At 38.8% G+C, this 14,180-nt stretch overlaps 1 non-coding gene across 1 annotated transcript; it reads left to right on the top strand.

Annotated features, from left to right (window-relative positions):
• The first annotated feature begins 7,438 nt into the window (after window positions 1-7,438).
• Window positions 7,439-7,545, top strand: LOC141603434 (small nucleolar RNA R71). The gene has a single exon (XR_012525312.1). It is a non-coding gene; the product is annotated as a small nucleolar RNA R71 (small nucleolar RNA).
• Window positions 7,546-14,180: the final 6,635 nt, after the last annotated feature.

Here is a 14,180-nt window from a genome sequence, read left to right on the forward strand (position 1 = left end):
GGGGCTTGCCAAAATGGCGACACATCCAATCATTAAAGCACACAAGATCAAGTAATGGATGCATCTACAAAAGAATAGCCACTTTCCCCATCTAAGTGGCGGAAATTATATAAAGGGGAAGCAATTCAAGGGTACACATTCATTACAGATATAGTTTCTTCAAACTACTTAGCCTAGAAGGATACCAATAAATCACCTCCAAGTTGTGTCAAGCTAGGGTACCTTTGTCCTCAATCGTTAAATGCTTTTGTCAAGAATAGACTCCCTATGGTGTTAGAAACACTTGAGGATCGCGGAATTCCCCTTTTTGCCTAGACAAGAAGAAGGGTCGTCCCCTCTCTACCATGCACAAGAGTGGATACGATGGAAAAGGGATCAATAGAATTTGAGTTTCATAGGGGAGTTTGCTTTTTGTTGTTGTTTTCCCCCCCAATTTCTTGTGGCATTTGACTTTTTGAGAACATTTTCTTTGCCATTTCTTTTGATGTTTGGCATTTTTAACACTTGACAATTTTTCAACTTTTCTTTGCATTTCTTTTTGAACATTTTCAAAGTCACCCCATTTGTAGTGAGGGTTCTTATATTTGAAGCATAGGAGTTTTAATTTTTCTTACTCTTCTTTTCTTTTGACACAATTGCAAACTTTTTGACTTTTTATTTCAAATCTTGAACTCAAATTTTGAACAATTTTTGTGCCCATTCTCTTTAATGACAAAATGTGGTAGAATATGGATGATGGTTGCATGGTTTCAAGGGTCACCTTGGAATAAACGGTAGCCAAGGAGTTATCACACCACAAGGTACTTTTGACTAGACCTTAATCCATGGGTCAAAGGATACTAGCATGATACATCCTAGGGTGTTTTACAAGCATTCTAACAAGCAAAGTCTTAAGAAGAAAAATTATCTACAAGGGCCTATATACACTTGTCAAACTTCCCAAATAGATGCTTTCACAAAATTTTTCCTAAATGCAACTATATGCCATGATGTAACTAACATTTATACAACCTAATGCATATGTTTCTACCAACTAGTATGCCATATAATCTAAATGCAATCCTATAATCACATTGTTTATACCGCATCAATCAAAATAAAGCCACATAGTCATTAACATAAAGAGGAAAAAGGAGATTGGAAAGATCATACCATGCGGTCTTCAATATCCTCATGTCTCGGATGTGGCGTAGTCAGTCAATGTGAAAAAGGATGGACAATCACAATATATACAAACACAATATATACAAGACTATATTAAAAAGGAATGAACATGTTTTTGGGTTTTCAAATTTTCAAATTTTATGGTTTTTATGATTATGGAAAAAAAAGACATGTTTTTGTATTTTTCAAAAATTTTCAGTTTTTATATGTTTTTGGAATATAAATTCCCATCCCCCACTTTATTTTGGACATTGTCCTCAATGTTCATGTAGGAGTAGGAATGAAAAATAAAGTACATGTTTTTTGAATTTTTGAATAAATGCAATGCTATGAATGAATGCATGCTCTAACTAAATGCAATTCTATATGACATATATAACAAATGAATGCAATCTAAACTATATTATATGTTGCATGATTTCTAGTAAACTATGGTCACCTATGATCAAACCTCTCCAAACCGATTTAAACACTATTTCTAGTGTAGAAATGAATAGGTTTGGTCATTAGTGATTATGCATGAATTCTAGTCTATATGCAACTAACTATATGAATCATGTCAGATATATTACAATGCAAACTAATCTAATCATATGAGATATATTACAATGCAACTATACTATATAAACTAACTAATGTAAATGCAAGATGAAATATAATACAAATGCAAGTGAAGATTAAACTAAATGCAATGCACTATACAAAAGAGAGATGGAGAGAAGAGCAACATACAATTGGAGATGATGAGGTAGCCATCTCTCACTCGTCTTCATCATCTTCATTGCGGTAGCCATACCCGCTAGAACTCCCTCCTTGGTCATACCCTCCTCCTTTACCAAAGTATCCTCCACCTTGACCGCTAAAGTTCCCGACTTGGTTCCCTTTGTTAGGGAACAAAAGGTGTGGTTGAGCCCAAGATGGAAGAGGGCCATTAGGGTCAATATACCATTGTTGTGCAATTTGGTAGTATTGAGGATAAAGGACCAAGTAGTTGTCGACCCTCCCATCATGTACTCCAAGAACAACCTCTTCATAAGCTCCATCAAATCATTCATGTTTGGAGCATTGGGGACTTCCGGTCTAAATGGCACATGAGGGGTGGGGTATGGTGGGATGGGCACATAGGAAGGTGGGGCATTAGCCCTTGACGGTATTCCACGAGGTTGTGGAGGTTGGCGGGGTGCTTCTTCTCTTTGAGGAGGGTTGAGGTAGATTTCAATGTCGAGGAGGTAGCTCGGCATAGGTGAATACCGGCTCAACCTCGAGTCGGTACCGGGTACATTCCACCCCCTAAGAACAATAGAGGAACACCCTTTTGTGAACCATTCTACACTCCCGCTTTGAGTGTAGGCACACCGCCGGTGGTGGTTGAAGACGGCATCCTCATCAATTAAAGTGCTACCCTCAAGTGGCTCATATGTCCCATGGATGTTGAATCCGGGACAAAGGTTGTTACCCAAGATAGTAATTAGAGCTCCCATCATGAAGGTCTTAAATTGGGAGTTCCCTTGAGAAAAATCGAAGAATCTTGTAAGCATCTCAAGGGGGTATTGAAATTATATTGCCTTGTCCCCCGAACATTTAGATAGGACTCTAGAAAGGTCAAATCAAGGAGAGTGCACCTATCTTGCTCAAATCTCCCATTAATAGTGTCGACAACGAAGCGTTCGGTGATCCGAATCACCGGATGTTGGAACGCGAAGGTATAACATTTTTTTTGGTGAATAAAATCCCTCCCGGACATAGCCCTCCAAATTTGGTCCACATCAAAGTTGGAAGGTTTGTCGGTGTTTCTTGTTGGTACAACAAGACCAAAAATATGCGCAAATTGGTCAAGTGTTAGACTATGGTCATGGTTGCACAATCGGAACTCCATACCAACGGACCTTTGTGTGTTTGAAACGATGCGGAGGCTAACAAAAAATTCCAAGGTAAGGCTAAGGTATGTTTGTTCGTGGGCATGAATAATTTTCCAATCCCCAAACCATCAAAGAACATTTCGGTATAATACCTTATACCTAGGACTTCTAACACCTTGGTGTCAATAAATTGAGTCGGTTCGTAATGCTTACCTAGCAAAGTGACGAACTTGTTGCAGTGCTCATCGGATGTGAAGAGTACCTCCGGAAAGTACTCAAGTTGCTCCACCCTTCTTATTATCACGGGGCGGAAGTTTCTTGGCGGCATCCTTTCTTGAGTGGATGAAGAAGATGAGCCCTTGCGTTTCTTGGCGGCGGATTCAACGAGCTTCTTGGCCTTTCCTTTGAGGTTCATCATTTTTTTTGTTTGATTTGGGAGATTTAGGGTTTGATTTTTTTTTTTTTTTTTTTTTTTTTTTTTGTGATTGGAGTGTTTGGAGATGAAGATGTGAGGATTAGGTTTAGATAAGGTAAGGAAATGAGGGATGGTGGGGGTGTTTTTATAGAAAAAGTGGTGTGGGACGAGCGGCTAAGGGTCGGGCTCGGGCGGATTTTGCGAGGTGAGTACAGGAATCCGAGCGTCCAGGTGTCGGGACGAGCGTCTTGCAGTAGGGGTCCAAGCATCTTGGGAAGAATCCGCTCGGATTCTAATCCAGTGATTCTGGCTCTTCTGATGTGGGCAAAGGACGAGCGTTTCGAGCTTTAGACGAGCGTCTCAAGTAGGACGAGCGGCTTATAGAAAATCCGCTTGGATTTTCTTCCAGTGCAAAATTGTTTTCGAGCAGCTTCACAGAACGAGCGTCCTACACCTGATACGAGCGTCTTCTCTAGGACGAGCGTCTTACTTGACAATCCGCTCGAATTTTAAGTCAGCACCGAATAGTGCCCATGAAGAGGCTGAGGACGAGCGTCTTGCCCTTGGGACGAGCGTCCCGTGCCATTTTTCACGCTTCTTCATTGCTTTCCTTCAAAGATCATACCCTTGTACCCTTTTGTGATCCTCCTTATCTTTCTCTGAAATTATGCTCAATAAATGGGTAAGAAACTCTCTCTCTCTCACTACTCTCATGCAAGAAATTGTAAGGAAAAATGCAAAAATGTACAATATTATACAAAGTGAAGGTTTAAGAAATATCTTACAAATGGTGGTTTGAGATAGGACTCCACCAAACTAATTCAAATCGTCGAAATTCTTTGTCCATAGAGCTCAAGGCTCTTAGGAGAAAATCAAAAGCTTGTGAACAAGCTCCAAATAAGCATAAGTATGGTTTGCTTAACTTCAAAACGAAGCTTGGCCAAAGGAATTTCTCACTCATCTTCTTTTTCATCTTTTCCTTGGCACTTGAGTATTTGCGATGCTTCAAACCAATAGCCCATGATTCTTGTTGTCATAAGATATGAAGTATGGTTCATATTCGTCCGAAGACTTCCACTTACCACCTTCTTCTTTAATTTTGGTGATGATGATAGCATTTTGTTTATTCAATCCTTCCAAAGTAGAAGGAGAATTCTCATGACCTTGATGATCGGGTTCTTTAGAAGTTGATGTTGTGGATGCCAAATTTCCACAAGTAGCTTCATTTACAAGCTTCTTCTTGAGCTTCTCCACCAAGTACCTTTTGTATGATGTTTTGACCTTTTGGAGGAGATCCACCATATCGTCTTCAACAATCATAGGTTCCATAGTGGGTGTAAAGTAATCTTCATAGGCAATAGGGAAGGGGCGTTCTTCTTATTCATGATAAGATATTTCAAATTTCTCAAGGATAGGCTCCTCAAGTAGAGTGATCTCATAAACCTCCTCTTCCTTATCGCATAATTTCTTGCAAAACACGACGTTGTCATCATAGCTATCTTCATAAGAATCATAGATGGGGGCTTCATTTAGCTCTTTCTCCAACACCTCAATGTTCACATCAAAAGACTCACCCTCATACTGACAGAGGTTAAGAGTATTTGGCTTACTCAACCTCATGTCTTCTTCATTGAATACAACACTTTCATACTCACAAGAGCTCAAAGAGATTGGCTCTTCCCACTTCTTATCTTCCATATCAAAGGTTACTACTTCAAACTCATATTCATGACCAATGTTTGAGGAATGGTGAGGAGTAATCACTTGGGCTTCTTTCATTTGGGCAATTTGAATCTCTAACTCCTCACCTTGAGTAACAATGTCTTGAAGAACATTGTCCCTCTTTTGGCTCTCCTCTAGCATTTGTTTGAAGAAGTTTTCTTGGTCTCCCATCATTTGGAGAATCACACTTTGAATGGGTTCATCTTCTTGTTGTGGGTGGGTGTTAAAGTGGTTGTATTGTGGCAATTGAAAGTCATTATGAAGTGGGTATTGAGTGGGTGGTTGTTGTAGATATTGGATGTGATGATTTTGGTAGGAAAAATTGGGATAGTAGTTAGGATTGCCATTGTATGAGTTATAAGGTAGGTTTGTGTTGACTTGCTCCTCAAACTCCCCATACCCATAGTCATAATCAAAAGATCCACCACATACTCCATAACACATGTCTTGAGCCATCATATCTAAGACAAGGAAACAACTACAGGCATGGAAACTACACAAAAACGGTAAGAACAAACCTTGAGGAACAAGTTCCTCAAGATTGAAGCACAAATAAAAATAGACAAACAAACAAGAACTTAATCACATAGCACCATCCCCGGCAACGGCGCCATTTTGATGGGTGATGTCGTCGGGTCTCCCAATCAAACACATTTATAATTCTCAATAAACAACTAGTTAGTGGTTAAGTCGAGGTCGATCCATGGGACGGTGTGCTTTGGGTTCTAAGTCTATCTATCTCAATTTATGCAAGTGTCACAATTTGTTTGGGTTTGTAGTTGTTCTCTATACTAATGCAAGCAATAAAGTAAAACAAGCAATAAAAGGAAGGGTGTTAACAAATGATTAAAAGTACTAGGATATCATGGGTTCATAGGGGATTCATGGGAGTTGATCATACAAACATGTTCTCTACTAGATGCAAGCACTTATTGTTGTGATGGGATCGAGTTAGTGTATATCTTATAATCCCTAAGAAGGTTTGGGTCCCGGAGCCGAATCGATTAGATTGTACAACACGTACAAGTCGACTTAGTCCTTCCTATTCAACTATATGCATTGTCTAATGAGACTCGAGTTGTTTTATATCTTACAAGTCTTATTGAAAAGATAAGAGATGGGTAAAATGCAAGGATTCATAGGCTTAGCATTTTATCAAACATAACTTGTGCATAAGTTGAAATCACAACAAGCAAGCAAATTAATTATGGAAACATATTAGATTAAGCATGAATCATTCCCCATGTTTGTTTCCCCTAATTCCCCAATAATCCTAGTTTAGTAACTACTCACTCATTATCATAGAGAACATGTCATCAATGGTGTCAATCATTACAACAAGTATAAACATGATAAGAGCTTAAGGAAATAAACAATAAAGAGTAAAGAGTAAAGGAATTATACCAAACTTGAGATGATCCAAATAATAAAGCAAAGAATAAAAGAAGAGAACTTGATTGATTGATGAAGAGTTGTCAATTCTCCAATAATAACCCAATAATCTTCAATTACCCAATAATAAACTTGAACAATAATTAAGGAAAGATTAATGTGTAATTTTGTGGAATGATTGAGATTAATCTATTCTAATATACTCCTAATCTAATCTAAGAAAGCTTGATTTAATCTAAGGAAACTTGATTTAATCTAAAACTTGATTAAGAGAGCATTACAAATTGAATATATATAGTAGTACATCATTAGGTTAAGTAAGGGTAGATTAGTAATTAACAATGATAATTGTTGAGTTGAGGAAGTGCTCCTCTCCAAGGAGATGAGCATCTCCGTTTTGCTAATCTCGTATGGATATGCGCGGATCACGGATCACGTAGCAAAGAAAAGCTTCCTGTCCAACAATACGCTCGTCCCGAGCTGAAATTGAGCATCCTGAGCCTCAACCCGAGTGGGTTGAATTTGATCAGAGCGGGTTGAGCATTGTCCCGCTCCAGATAAGCTTGACCCGCGGGTTGAGTCAGCATTCCCTTTCTTTTTGCTTTTAAGCCTAAGATGCCTCTATGTACTCTTTATTTCTACTTCCTTGGCTATAATTCTTGCCTCCTCTTCATACTTAGTCCATCAAATATCATTAACAAGCTTCCAAATATGCATGAAAGACGGGAATTTCCGCCTTATTATCTCCTTTCCTATAAAACATATAAAATACACTAGGAAAGCAAAATAGAAAACATTTGACGGATAAAATGGTCATGAAATGTTATAATAGTATGAAAAATAGGTTCATTTAGGGGATTAAATGTGTGCAAATAATGTTCACATCACCCATGATGTGGGTATTGCCTTTGTAGCTCCTTGTACCTCTCCCAAGCTTCATATAAGCTCTCAAGAGCTTGTTGACGGAATCTGGTGATTTGGCTCCTCAAAGTTTGAGTTTTCTCCGTTGGAAAAAACTTTTGATAGAAAGCAAGAGCCAATGTCTCTCAATTGGTGATTCCCATGGCGGTGCGGTCAAGGATATTGATCCAAAGCTTGGCCTTGTCCTTCAAAGAGAAAGGGGAACGTATCTCCCTTATTTGGGCTTGAGTGATGCCCGTCTGACGGATCATGGAGCAATAGTCACAAAATATTTTCACATGCAAATTGGGATCCTCCAAACGACTTCCCCAAAATTTCTTCCTCTCCACAAGGCTAATGAAAGACGGTTTGATCTCGAAGTCCGACGCGGTAATTTGAGTAGTTGTGATACCAGCCAAAAGCATGGCCGCGGTGGGCATTGAGTGATCGGAAAGTTTCAACTTCTTTTTAGTAGTAGATGGTGGTAGTGGAGATGATGAACTTGAAACCTCCTCCTATTCAAAAATTTTTAGATCATCTAGGTAAGACTTTTTAGCACTTTCAAGTTGTTCGGGAGAAGAGGCTTCTTTCACTTATTTCCAAAACGTCGTCTTCTCCTAAAGGTTTTCTCGGGATCGGAATCCGGTGGAAGCAATTCTCCACTATGAGAGGACCTGGGCATAAGACAACAATTTCTAGAAAAATGATAAGTAACGGTCTCAAGGAACAAGTGTTACTCAAGACAAAAGAAAACAAGATAAAAATCAACAATTCGAACGCAATAAAACCGTGCTCCCCGACAATGGCGCCAAAATTTGATAGGCTTGTCATGTACCTATGCAAAGATAATTACCCTAGACAACAAATGAATGTAGAAATAGGGGTCAAACACAAGGAGACGGGAATTGCGTTGTGAAATGCTATGGAAAGATTTCTATCAAGATTGATTTCATTTTAGGTTTGTTTGTTTGGTTTGATAACTAACAAAAAATATGGTGTAAATTATATAATAAAAAGGAGTCTAAGGGGGTCAGGTCACACATGCAAAGGTAAATATTTAGTTATGTTAAACTTGGTATTAAAAACACTGTCAATTGCTAAGGCTTAGAGACACCCACCTTGCGGCATTAGTGTCAACCATAGACCGGGTCCTAGAGAAACTCTCGTCCATGACTAGGTCATTCTACTACACATGCTTAGTCTAATTCAATTACGTCCCTATCGACTTTAGAACGAATGAACAAACTTAATCAATTGAATAAGGCCATAAAGAAAGATTAAACATTATGGTGCAAACATGTGATAAAAACAATTGAACAATGTTATTATCAACCTATTTTAACATGTTATATACTTGATTTTGCATGGCTCCCCTAGCCCTAGACTAGAAAATTTAGCTTCTCCTATTAAAGTGTAAATTATAAACTATATTGTAAGAAATGGTAACCATGATTGTGTGATTTATATAAACTAAATGATATAACATGTAATATAAATTATGCTAATGAAATGTAAATAAAGTACTAATAATAAACTATGCGTAAACTAAATGGAAATGTAAAATTGTGAACTAGAAATAGAACTACCTTAATAGAAAAGAACTTGTATGGAAGAAAAAAAATAGAAGCAAATACTTGAAATGTATTAAGAACCAAATGTTTGAGAACTACAAGCTTAACTATATTAAAATCTAATAAGAAAACTATTGAGAGAATTATAATGCTTAAGGCTATTGTAAGTATATGAGACGTAATAATAGGATGCCTAAGCCTTGAAGTGCCTCCCCTTTATATAAGGGAGTGAGGTGAAACGTAAACAAGTTTGAGACATGCAACCCCGATCGGGGACGTGGGTTTCTAGCTCCTTCGCCTTAATTCTCCTCTTAATTGCTTGTAGAATCCTATGTGAGTGATTAATTGAGCAATTAATCACCCGATTAAGACCTAAACTCTTGGCATCCTAGGTAGCTTGGAATCCTATCTTTTCCACCTTGACTTGGACTTGAAGTTGGGCTTGACTTTGGTTTGTTGACAACAATTGCATTGCACGCATTAGTGCATCAACTTCTTCATGAAAAACCCATGCAAACACTCCATGCTAGCCCAATATTTGGTCTTTCTTAGCCATTGCACTCTAGTAGCTCATCTTGTAGTATTTTAGCTCCAAAAAGCTTAAGTATCCTACAAAAACTTGTGGAGACAAACAAATGCACTAGAATAACAAATATTAGCTCAAAACACTATGATTAGTGCTAAATGACATGTAAAATGGAGCTAATATAGGGGATGAAAATGTATAAAATATGCACTTATCAGGTATAATTCTCATCTTTTTTTTATATTTACTCCATTAGTTTACAACTTTTATGTTGGTTAATTATTATTCACTCAAAGTTACAATCTTTATCATGTTTACCACACTTGTTTGTATTTTGTTCCATCTTATTGCTGGTTTTTCATAGCTAAACATTTGTGAGTAGTTCTCATTTAGGGCTTAGGGGGATCGCGTGTCTATAATGGGTATGATTTTAGGATAGCATTATAAGGATTTGAGTGTTTTAATGGTTGTCACTTTCTTGCACATGAAGTGTTTGTAGAATTGCTCCTATGAAAGTTTGACTATTTTCTCACATGTTTGGTTATCTTTGTGTCTATACTAGTGGATGAACAATCTTCGTGTGTAGCCTATTGGATGATCTTTGTGTATGTGTGTGACGAGTTTTAGTTAATCATATGAAAGTTGGTTAATGATTTCTAGGTGTCCTAAGACATTAGGTATAATTGCTTGACTATTTGTCTCCCATTTCCTATATTTACCTTGTTTTATGCCCAAAGATCCAAGTGAACCCGAAACCTCTAGTCTTTCTCATATTGATCAATCAATCTTATTTAGTCAAATTTTATATTTATTTGCACCTTAGTTTACCATTAATCAAACCTCCTTCATTTGCTCTGAGTTATTCATTCACCATCTGTTTGTTGTCCTTTGTTTGGTTTGATTGCTTTACTTGAGGACAAGCAAAGGGTTGGTTTGGGGGAGTTTGAGGTATCACTTTTATATATACTTTTATAGCTCCTTTCATACCATTTTATATACCGTTTTCGTGCATTTATATCATTTATATGCCTTATTTCAATGAATTGTCGATACTGCAGCTATTTTATGTTTCAATGCAGAAATGACGCATTATGAGGATAATCAAGCTAAGATAAGCGTGCAGAGATGGCATAGTAGAATACACGAAGCATGGCACGAGGAACGAGGTAGCATAAAGTCTAGAAGTGAAAGATACGAAGAAACCATCTGTGAAGCTGGTTCCTCGATCGAGACGGGCATGGCTCGATCGAGAAATCGTCCTCGATCGAGTCACCTCAGGCTCGATCGAGGAACCTCTCTGGAAGATGACTTTCCGGATTTCCCTAAAACAGTTATTTTGTATTATAAATTAGAAACTCGTACATTATTATTAGGGTACGCTTTATTTTACTTTTATACGGCTGAATAGTCTCTCTAGCTTTAATCTTTCCTTGCTACGTTACTAATCTTTCTTCAATAATTAATCTTTCAAGTTTATGCTATTCAATCATTGTTCTTATTTCATGTTCTTAATCATGTCTTTAATTATCATTATTGTTGTTATTGCTTTAGTCATGAGTAGCTAAATTCCTCATCTAGGATGAAGGGGATCTAGGTTAATTAGAAAAGGGAAATTGATTAATTGCTAGTGAAATCGTATAAGTTGCCGTTTGATTATTGTTCTTATTCTAGTTAATTGATTTAGGCCTGAGTTGTTAATTAGTGTAGCGAATTAATCCTTTCACCGACCGGGTTAGAATTAATATAGGCTACAATAATCAAATAGATTGTATCTAATTATAGCGACCGCATGTTAGAATCGATCTAAAGGGCATAATAGAGTCAACCGATCTTATGACCTTAGACAACTTGGTAGATCTAGCAAATTGATTAATAGACCCCATATAATTGACCTAGTGAACCGGAAATCCTAGACTTTTAATATCATTGTTTAAACCTCTTTTTATTACTCGTAATTAGTTGGTTAGATAACAAACAAAACAAACCCCCAGAAAACGGTTACCTTTAGACAATTTAAATATTTACAAACTTAACTTTTACCGCCTCCATGTGGATTCGATACCTGTCTTACCGCTAGCTATTCTTGTTAGTTTTGAGATTTTTTTACTTTGATTTGGTGATACGACTTTAGCCTTGTCAAATTTGGTGCCGTTGCCGGGGAGGCAACAATTGTTTAGTTTGTTTATGTTTATTTTGTCTCTTTGTCTCAGGGAACCTGGTTCCTTGAGACCGTTGTCACACTTTTCTTGTTAGTTCCGTGTATGCCCAGGTCTAATAGGTCCGAGATTATTCCTTTTGATCCTGAACCAGAGAAGACTTTTCGCTACAGACGGAAATTTAATCAAGAAGTGGGTCAAGTAGAAGACTTGAGTATACTTGATATCAAGACGGCGATCCCAAAACAGTCGACCGATCAGTCCTACACAGAGGACGAAAATTCCGAGGCCGATATCCCAGATATCCCAGTCGAAACTCCTATTCCCGAGACTACCATCATGCCTACTCTAGCCAGTCACTCTGAACCAACCTTAGCTTCTATCCCACAAGGATTTAAGCTGCCCACTACCGACAATGGAACTTTTGAGATTCGGCCATCTTACATCAATTTGGTGGAACAGAACTTATTTGGAGGGGCAGCTGCTGAGGATCCTGCGACATATATAGAGAAATTTTTCACCTATTGTTGTTCTATTCCTTTAACAGCTGGGGTGACACAAGATCAGATAAAGCAGGTGCTTTTTCCTCTCTCTGAAAGATGGAGCAGCTGAGTGGCTGAGAGACTTGGATATGGAGGGTGAAGGAATTACAGACTGGAATACCCTTGATCTTGCTTTCTACAAGAGGTACTTCCCACCTCAAAAGACTAATCTACTACGAAGTCAGATTAATAATTTCAAGCAAGGAGCTACTGAAGATTTGAATGAATCTTGGATTCGCTTCAAACGTTTGGTCCGATCAGTCCCCCATCACGGTTTCCCTAAGTGGTTTCTTTGCAACCAGTTTTATAACGGGTTGTATGTAACACCCCACAGTAATTATAGAGGTCCATTGATACGCTTTAATGACTAGTGCTTAAAGGGATTGAAAGTACTACTCATATCAACAAAGTGCACTTTCTTTAATGGTCATCCATGAGAAAGAACTCCAAAGTTAAGCGTGCTTGGTTGGGAGTAGTCTTAGGATGAGTGACCTCTTGGGAAGGTTTCCGGGATGCGCATGAGTGAGGACAAAATGCGCTATAAAGGACCCGTGTTGATTTGTGGGCCGTGTACACAGCCTGGTGAGCTATCATAAGTAACCGCTCCCGACCCGGTTTGGGCCGGGGTGTTACAAGTGGTATCAAAGCAACCCTGCGACCGTGTGGTGATCGGAGGAAGTTGTTATACGCTCCTGGAGGCAGTGGTTATACGCTCCATTGTGATCACACACCTAGCGGGGGAGGATTCTGGGTTAGCGGTTATGCTCCCAGGCGCAACGAGGACGTTGCGTTCTTCAAGTGGGGGTGATTGTAACACCTCACAGTAATTATAGAGGTCCATTGATACGCTTTAATAACTAGTGCTTAAAGGGATTGAAAGTAATACTCATATCAACAAAGTGCACTTTCTTTTATGGTCATCCATGCGAAAGAACTCCAAAGTTAAGCGTGCTTGGCTGGGAGTAGTCTTAGGATGGGTGACCTCCTGGGAAGGTTTCCGGGATGCGCATGAGTGAGGACAAAATTCACTATAAAGGACCCGTGTTGATTTGTGGGCCGTGAACACAGCCTGGTGAGCTATCATAAGTAACCGCTCCCGACCCGGTTTGGGCCGGGGTGTTACATTGTACGACAATCATCGTGCCCTTTTGGATTCTTCTGCTAATGGGAGGTTTCAAGACAACACCAATGATGATACCGCATGGAAATTAATTGATTAGATTGCCACCCATACTACCAAGTATGGAAATCCTAGGGGAAGCACGCGAGGAACCGGTGTTGATAGTGCTCTTGCGGCACAATTAGAGGCTATTAATACCCAACTTGCTGAGATGAAGACTACCTAATCATTGGGTAATAAAGAAAGAGTTCATGCTATGAGTCAGCAAGTAGAGGAGTATTGTGCTAGATGTGGTTTAGACAGTCACTATGCAGCTGATTGTTTGAGGACATTGGAGCAGGTTAATGCCTTTCAGGCCTACAAACAAGGTGCACAAGGTACACCCTTCTCCAACTTTTATAATGAAAAGACGAAGGAGCATCCATTCCTTCAATGGTCTAGTCAGAATGTGCAACATCCACAGCAGCTGCAACCACAGAAGAATACTTATGTCCCTCCCAACAACCGTGGTAATCAACCACAAGGGGGATATCAAAGGCAAAATCAAGGAGGCCAGCAGTTTAACAATCAATATCAACAGCCTCCTCAACAAGCTCCGAACAATGAGATGGTAGAGTTGCGTAGACTTTTGCAGCAAACTCTGTCAATGCAGCAGAAGCAGACGGCTCAAATTTCTGAGCTGATTGCCCATAATAAGATGCTAGATAATCAAGTGGCTCAGATGGCACTTCAAAATCCATCAAAACAGGCCGGGGGTCTTCCTCCTTAATGTAAACAAGCTTACGAGCAAGCTAATGTTATTCAGCTGAGGAG

Source organism: Silene latifolia, chromosome 9 (genome assembly GCF_048544455.1).
Source record: "Silene latifolia isolate original U9 population chromosome 9, ASM4854445v1, whole genome shotgun sequence".
NCBI lineage: Eukaryota > Viridiplantae > Streptophyta > Magnoliopsida > Caryophyllales > Caryophyllaceae > Silene > Silene latifolia.